The 7,841-nt window shown below is 48.9% G+C and overlaps 1 long non-coding RNA gene across 1 annotated transcript; it reads right to left on the bottom strand.

The window, feature by feature from the left end:
* Window positions 1-740: 740 nt before the first annotated feature.
* LOC121135711 lies at window positions 741-4,513 on the bottom strand. The gene is made up of 2 exons (XR_005872809.1): window positions 2,565-4,513; window positions 741-1,138 (listed from the first exon to the last, which is right to left on the bottom strand). It is a non-coding gene; the product is annotated as an uncharacterized LOC121135711 (long non-coding RNA).
* Window positions 4,514-7,841: the final 3,328 nt, after the last annotated feature.

Genomic DNA, 7,841 nt, shown 5'->3' with positions numbered 1-7,841 from the left:
GAAACCCGGTTGTTCCATGTTCTAGTTGTATGTGTTACAGCGAGCGGCAGCATGGGGTGATGTAATTGGTCTGAAGCTATGCAGGCAGCATCTAACAGCTTATTAACCTTGGTTCGAGCACTGAACGCAAATCCAACAACAGTCTGCACACCACTATACTGCCTCACCCCCCCCACAGTCTCCATTTTATACAAAGGGGGTGGCACAAATAAACAGGCTATCATGGTTGCTCCTGAAATACAGCAATTAATAGGAATAACCAGAGAAAACTGTGTTGATATGCCATTAAAAAAATAGAGAACACATACTCTTACAGCCAACAAGATTCTTAGAGAAGCTAAGGTTAATTTGAGACAGAAATTGCAGGTATGAGCATGTCTGTTGGGTCCCTACCCTTTCTCTTTTTGGTGGGTAAGTTTCCACCGCCAAACAGAATGAGGGCTTGACAAGCAGCCCCAGGACCCAGTGGAAGATCGTGTTATGATGGGAAGAAATGAAAAGAAAGAGCAGATGATGGTTATCCCAGGGTGCGGGAGAGGAGAAAGAATTAGTTAACGTCACAAGAAATTAAGGTATCCAAGTGTGGTGGCGCACGCCATCAATCCAGCACTTGGGAAGCAGAGGCAGGAGGATCTCTGTGAGTTTGAAGCTGGTCTGGTTTACACAGTGAGACCCCGTCTCAAATAAGAAAAAAAATGGAGATGTTTTCTTTTGAGCAAGGGATAGCCCAACGCATCAGGTGGAAATAATCTATTGTTTTACTTTGTAGGTTGAAAAGGTTTATTTTTACAGAAGAGACCATCGGAGACGCAGAGAGAAGTGTCCGAGGTCGGTGGCTAAGATGTGCTTGACTGCATCTGAATGGCTGGCCGCGTGCCGCGGCTTGCCTACTTGTGGGACCGCAGTCTGCAGCTGTGTGCCGCCTCAGTGGCACAGATGGGAACAGGGAAGCGCATGGCGCCTTCGCTGTCCCCAGACTGTCTCCAGTTCTCATCTGTGATGCTTCCTGAGGAGTGGCCGTCTCTAGCATGGGAAGATGTCCCTTCCGGTCCCGTGCGGGTCAGTCCACTAAGTGCGGTCCACACCTCTTCGCGCACGTGTCTCCGTCACCAGGGGGCGCGTAAACTAGCACTGGAGTCTGAAATGACATCTGTGTCACCACCATTTGTCAACGACAGAATCATGCACCCCACCAGTATTCCCCCAACACATAGGCATCCTTCCCAGGATGTAAGTGAAGAATTAAGAAGAAAAACTGATGAGTCAAAAGGAATAATTATAGATTCAAAACCGAAGAGAAATTCCTTTTTTTTTTTTTCTTCTCTTCCTGGATTATCTCTTGCTCTCTTCCATGAAGGCAGATAATTGAGGTTAACCTGAATCTTGAACCTTACAACATCTCTGAAAGCTGGTATTAGTCTATTTTTACAGATGATGAAAATTTTAAGTCACTGGGGTTAAGCAGTTTGCCTCAGGCTACACAGCAAGTTGCTGGCTGCCAGGACTCGGGCTCCTCGACCTCACTTACCCTGGGCATGATGGGAATGCACCTCCCCTTTCAAAGCACGTAGTAGCCGGTGAGACATTTGGGTTCAGTCATCCAGCCTACATTTCACCAGCAACCTCTGGGGAAGGCCACACCTTCCCCTGGCCCCCTGTCAACATGTGGGCTCAATAATATTGACTTCTGTTCAAACCTCTTGGCATTGCAAAGGCAAAATTAAAATTAAAACAAGATATGAGGTTCACTTCATGGACAACAAAAAAGGCTTTCCACTTCAGACCCATGCTTGAGTCTATCCATCTCCAATAATAAAAGTTACAAGCTAGGGAGAGTGCTCGGGCCACTTCAAGTGTTCCCACGTCAAGCACAAGGAGCTGAGTCCCATCTACAGAACCCACGTGCCCCAAAGGGAAGGGTGCCGTGAGGGAGGAGCCAGGGAAGGCCCTTGCTGCCAAGTCTGATGGCCTGAGTTCAGTCCCTAGGGTCTACAGAGTGGAAGCAGAGACCCTGCTCCCACAAACTGTCTTCTCACTGCTACAGTAATGCCATTCAGTGCACCCTCTTACACGCTTGGATTGCATCCAGTCACAGCACACACACACACACACACACACACACACAGGCATGCACACGCACACATGTTTCAGTTCTGCTTTCTTTTGTTCTAAGAAAAAGGGCGAGTACGATGGTGCATACACGTAATCTCAGCCCCCAAGAGGCAGGTCCCTAACCCTTGTAGCAAGCCAAGCTTCCCGAGTCAGCAATCCAGGCCAGTCAGAGACCCTCTCTCAAGAAAAGAAGGTGGATGTCTTCCAAGAATAACAGTCAGGGTGATCTCACGCCTCTGGACACATGTACAGATACGGGCACCTACACACACACACACACACACACACACACACACACACACACACACACACACACACACAGCACACAGCAACAATTAAGATTACCAGTAAGCCCTGATTTTATTAGTTCTAACTTAGAAACCGGTATTCCTACTTAGCCCCCTATCAAGTTGAGAAAGTTACCACTAAGCAGCTTGTTCAAGGTTACTGACCTGGTAAATTCTAGAACCTGGATTCCGACCTCAGGCGTTCTCACCAGCCAGCCTCCAGTGTTCCCCTGTGTGGGTATCCATAGCAGAGGCCAGTTGCCGCACACGTTTCTTTACAAACATTAGATGCCGATTGGGAAGATACAGACTGAGAAATCTGTGTGGATACGGCACATGGAGCCCCTCACCACTGTACTCAGTGCTCACAACTGTCCCGGTCATGTGTCAATCAATGTCCCATCACTGAGACAAATGATGAGCTAGATAAGCCCCTTACAGGAGGAAAGGCTCATTTGGGCTCACAGCTCCAGAGGGCTCATGGTCAGCTCATGTACTGCCTCACAGGAAAAAGCGAACAGGTTCCCAGACTGCACGGCATGAACAGAAGACGTTTCAAACCTCCTTTCCCGGAGCGCTGCCCGAGTCCTCCTGGGGAGGAGGACTAAAGCCCCAGGGACACTTTCAATAAACAGGCAACTTCAGGCTCATCTCTCAGTCACATGGAAAGAAAAACAAGTTTACTTCCTTCCTGCAGAGTTCCAAGTAAGGGAAAATATCTTTCAGAAACTCCTCTCCCCCACACACTCTGGTTTCTGTGGTCTTGTTTGTTTGTTTATTTGTTTTGAAATAGGACTTTATGAACCCCAGGCTGGCTTTGAACTTACGCTATGGCTGAGGGTGGTCTGGAAGTTCTGATCCCCCCTTCCTCCCTGACTGAGGCTGGAGTTCCAGGTGTACACCACCCCACGCTGCCGACATCATGCGGCGGGATAAGTCCGACCTTGGCAGAGAGACGATCTGCCAAGCCTCGTCTCACCCTGTGCTATGACCTAGTGATTGCCCTGACTTTCAGCGGAGAAGTAAGGTCAGACTTGGATGTGCCCTTCACAAAATTTGCTGTACTTTGCAAAACCACCTAACAAGAAAAAAAAGAATTTACTAAAACCTTGTGTGGAGACTCTTCATCTTCCCAGAGAATCACGTGCAGAAGCCATTAACACACGGACACGACCCTCGCTTCTTTTTCTTGCAGACCCGTGGTTTTGAAAGAGCTTCAAACCATGCAAATTAGGGCAGTTAAAGCTAATTCTATAATGCATTTGGTGTTTGCTAGAATAGCCATTTTTTTTCACCTCAAGTGACACCTCAGTAAGGAACTAACAAACCACAGCTGCTGGGGTGGCACTACATGAAGTTTTAGTGGTTGGGACACAGAATAGTTTTATCTTGGAACATGTGGTACAGGCTGGAGCCTTTTGGGAAAATGTCCCCAAAGCAATGAATTCATGTTCCAAGATGCCTTGACTGATGAACAGAAACTGCCTGAGGAAAGAGGGAACCACAGCATGTCTGGCAGGACCTGGGCAGGGTTCTTTGGAAAGATGAGAGAAATTTGCCAAGCCGGGAGAAGCCAGCCTCCTCCACTCACGAGTCCAGTTCTGGGGCAATGCCTTGGACTTGGGACAGCCCTTGAGGGCTGCGCTCCATTTGGCAGCAGACCAAAGGCTATTCCTTCTTGTGCAGCTATGAGGTCCCCTGAGAGGTCGGCTTCAGAGCCCTGGGGGTGTGAGCTGCAGCTGAACAGGAGATCCCATCGTGAATGGCCCTCGGATGCCCTGCGAGCCTGTTATTCCAGAGTTCAAAGATGGAGGGAAGAATTGTGTAAAAGAAACAGAATATTTACCGAACATGTCCTTAGCTTGTTGAAACCACATTATTGCGGGGTCTGCTTGATAAGTGTCTTCTGGACAGGACAAAACTGTCAAACTCATGAACTCTAAACAATACGTTACCTGCACAAGACCACACCCGTCAACATGCTGACATGGGTGAGGATCAAGTTCACAAGAGCCTGCATCTAGATGAGCAGCCACAGGCAGTTAACAGATGCTGAAAGAGAGAGGGTCTGCTCTCCTCAGGGACCTTTAGTGTGTATGCGTGTGTCTGTGTGTGTGTGTGTATGTGTGTGTGTATATGTGTGTATGTGTGTGTGTATGTGTGTATCTGTGTATGTGTGTATGTGTGTATGTATATGTGTGTATTTGTGTATGTGTGTGTATCTGTATGTGTGTATGTGTATGCATGCATGTATGTATGTATGTGCATGTATGTATATGTGTGTATGTGTATGTGTGTATATATGTGTGTATGGGGTGTGTGTGTTCTTTCAGAAGAATCGCATCGTCTTCAATCAGAGGCACTAAGCACCACCTTCTTACTGACTCGGTGGGGCCTGTGTGAGTGACAGGGACTTGGCCTCAGTGCTTTTCTCTTCCTCTTAAAACGCCCATCACAAAAGGAACCTTGCCTTTGCACGCTTACGTTGTTCCCAAGACCTCACAGCGTTGGAGCATAGATGTTCGATGTGCTTATGACTTCCAATGGAAATGAGAAGAAAACAGTGGGCTACAAAAGATAACCAATTCATTCTATCAGTTCTATCCCTTATATCTCTTTCGGCAAACGGGGGAAGGGTAGTCCTTAAATGCTCACCATCTTCTCAGCCTCACCCCTACCTTCCTTGGAATATGCAATTCAGCTATTTGTTCTCAGGAGTTCTCTTCCACTTACCATGGTCCTAGCCTGAATCGACAATATCCATCCAGAGGGCTGAGAGGGGTCTAGGTGTCTGCAACCCGTGACCCGTGGGTTGCACGCAGGCAAAGGCCACTTGGGAATGCTGCCAAGCAAGATGTTCTAAACTTACTTGAAACATTACTAAGTTCTAGATGTTGGTGGCACATGCCTTTAATCCAAGCACTGGGAGGCAGAGGCAGGTGGATCTTTATGAGTTCCAGGACAGCCAGGGATGTTACAAGGAGAAACCCTGTTTCAGAAAAGTGAAGGGAAAAAACATTATAATGTGGTAGTAGCTGTTTTGTAACTCAGTTGTATAGTTCTTGAGAGTGAGCTTTGCAGATGACAGTGTCATTTCACAATGGTAGACAGTTGCTCTCTTGTAGAAAGCAGAAGTGACAGGACCCCCAACTCAGGCTACCCAGACTGCCTCCTCCCAAGCTAATTTGCCTGGTGGACTTGAAGGATCCATCTCTACATTAAGGCCTTCTGTAGAATATTGATCATTTTTCTTTTTCTTTTTCTTTTGGAGGGGGGTTGGTTTGAGGCAGGGCTTCTCTGTATTGCTTTGGAGGCTGTCCTGGAACTCTCTTTAAAGACCAGGCTGGCCTTGAACTCACAGAGATCTGCCTGTCTTTGCCTCCCGAGTGCTGGGATTAAAGGCGTGTGCCACCACCACCTGGCATTGGTCATTTTTCTTGTTAGCTGTCACCAAATAGCTGACAAGAAGCAACTTGAGAAAGAGGGGCTTATTGGTGATTAGAGTTTGGGGAGATTTAACCCATTATGGATGCAAGACCTGCTCACATAACATCCCCAGCCAGGAAGTAGGTAGAGGGGCCGAGGAAGGGAGATTTTTCTCGTATCTGCAGACCTCCAACCACAGTGTGTGTGACCTAAGGCTTGATAGTCCCTTCCAGGAAATAACATAGAATAGCCTATGTTTTCAATCTTGCCCAAAATATGCATTCAGGTAGTAATCAGGAAAGTTTTTTTCCATGCTATTTTAAATGCTATCCTTGGGACATTTTGCAAAGTGATTTAGTACCTTGCACTATAGATGGAGTGTTCTGCCCCTGCCCAGCCTCTCCCAAGTACTGCAGCTGAGGGCCATCGTCCATCAGAGCCCGGGAGTCCAGTTTCCTTTGCTCTCAAACAGACTGAGTGCTGAGGAGAAGTCCGTCTGGGCAGAGGCAGAGTCCAGTTTCCAGAAGCTGTTGGCTCCTTCCAGGGGTGATGTGAGGCTGAGGAAATCATGCCCTTGGCTCCGTGATTCTGTCCTGGACATTCTCAGACACTGTGTTCCCGAGGCTGCGGCCTCCTTCTTCCCCCACCATCCTCTGTGCCCAGCACACCAAGGCTCGGCCAAGTGTCTCGGTGTTAGAGCACAAGCTCCAGGACCCTCACAGCAATCCAACCTCTTCACCCGAGATCCATCTGGGTGCTGTGATTTGAGTGTGAAATGCCCTCTGTAAGCGCCTGGTTGTCCGCACTGCTTTGGAGGTGTGGCCTCTCTCGTGGAGGTGGGTCACCGGGGTGAGCTCACTTCCTGCCTGCTCTCTGACTCCTGTCTGTGGATCCAATGTGAGCAGACACCTCACGCACCTGCTGCCACGCCTTGCTTGTCATGATGGACCACACCCCTCAAACGGGAAACCAATGTTTTCTCTCCACAGTTGTTTCTCGTCAGGTATCTGGCCGTGCCAACAAGAGAAGCAACTGACCCACTCAGAGCAAAGCCCTGACTATGACCTGACTTCGCCTAACAGTCTGGACTTTCATTGTCTACAACTTCTTGGTCTCTCCAAGAACAGGACTGTGGGAAGCTCAAGGAGGAGACGGAGTTTGGGGTCTGTGGTGGAGCACTCGCCTAGCATCTGGGTTCAACCTCTAGTACTGAGAAAGAACCAAATAAAGATGGCAATTGGAAGTCCTAGCAGACGCGCTTACTGCTTCCGGTCTAAGAGAGTTGCTTCTTCTCCAACTAGGAGTTTCCAGATCTCAGGAAACAGGGAGGAGGTCCCTGTGCCTCACCATGTAGCCCTGGCTGACCTCAAACTTGCAATTCTCCTGCAGCAGCCCTGTGAGTGTGGGGACAACAGGCATGCACCGTCACGCCATCTTGGAACCCGCTTCTCAGCCGTCAAACATCTCCAACCAATCCCAGCTCCGCCCCGAATCAACTGTACGCATGCACACGCCTGCGTCAGGTTCCATACTTCGCAGCCTCTGCGTCTTTTCCTGTGTTACGCCATTGGCACACAGCAGCAGGGGCTTCCACTTTCTTACAGGATGGTGAGAGAAAAAAAATCCCAAAGTTCCATCTCACTGTATTGTCACCATCGAGCAGAGCGCTCAGGGAGAAAGATGAAGGAGAATCTGGGAGGTGGGCGTGGCGGGGGTAGACATCCATCACCCAGTTCCCTGCACTGGTGTATGCTATGTCAGGAGGGGGGTGCTGTGCCCAGGGGGAGGGCGGTGGATGAGCGTTGTGGGACATTTGTACCCTGTGTGAAAATGCATTGCTGTGACTGGCATAGCAAAAAGCTGCAAGGTTCAATAGCTAGGCAGGCGGTATAGGCGGGACTTCCGGACACAGAGAGAACTCTGGGAAGAAGAAAGGCGGAGCCGCCAGATAAACTGGGAGGAAACAGGAGGTGCAAGATGGGAGAGAGGTAACGCCATGGGGCAAAACATAGAGGA

This window comes from Mesocricetus auratus, unplaced genomic scaffold (assembly GCF_017639785.1).
Source record: "Mesocricetus auratus isolate SY011 unplaced genomic scaffold, BCM_Maur_2.0 Super-Scaffold_100041, whole genome shotgun sequence".
Lineage (NCBI taxonomy): Eukaryota > Metazoa > Chordata > Mammalia > Rodentia > Cricetidae > Mesocricetus > Mesocricetus auratus.
The sequence above is the reverse complement of the archived record's forward strand: the minus strand, read 5'-3'. Positions and strand labels throughout refer to the sequence as shown.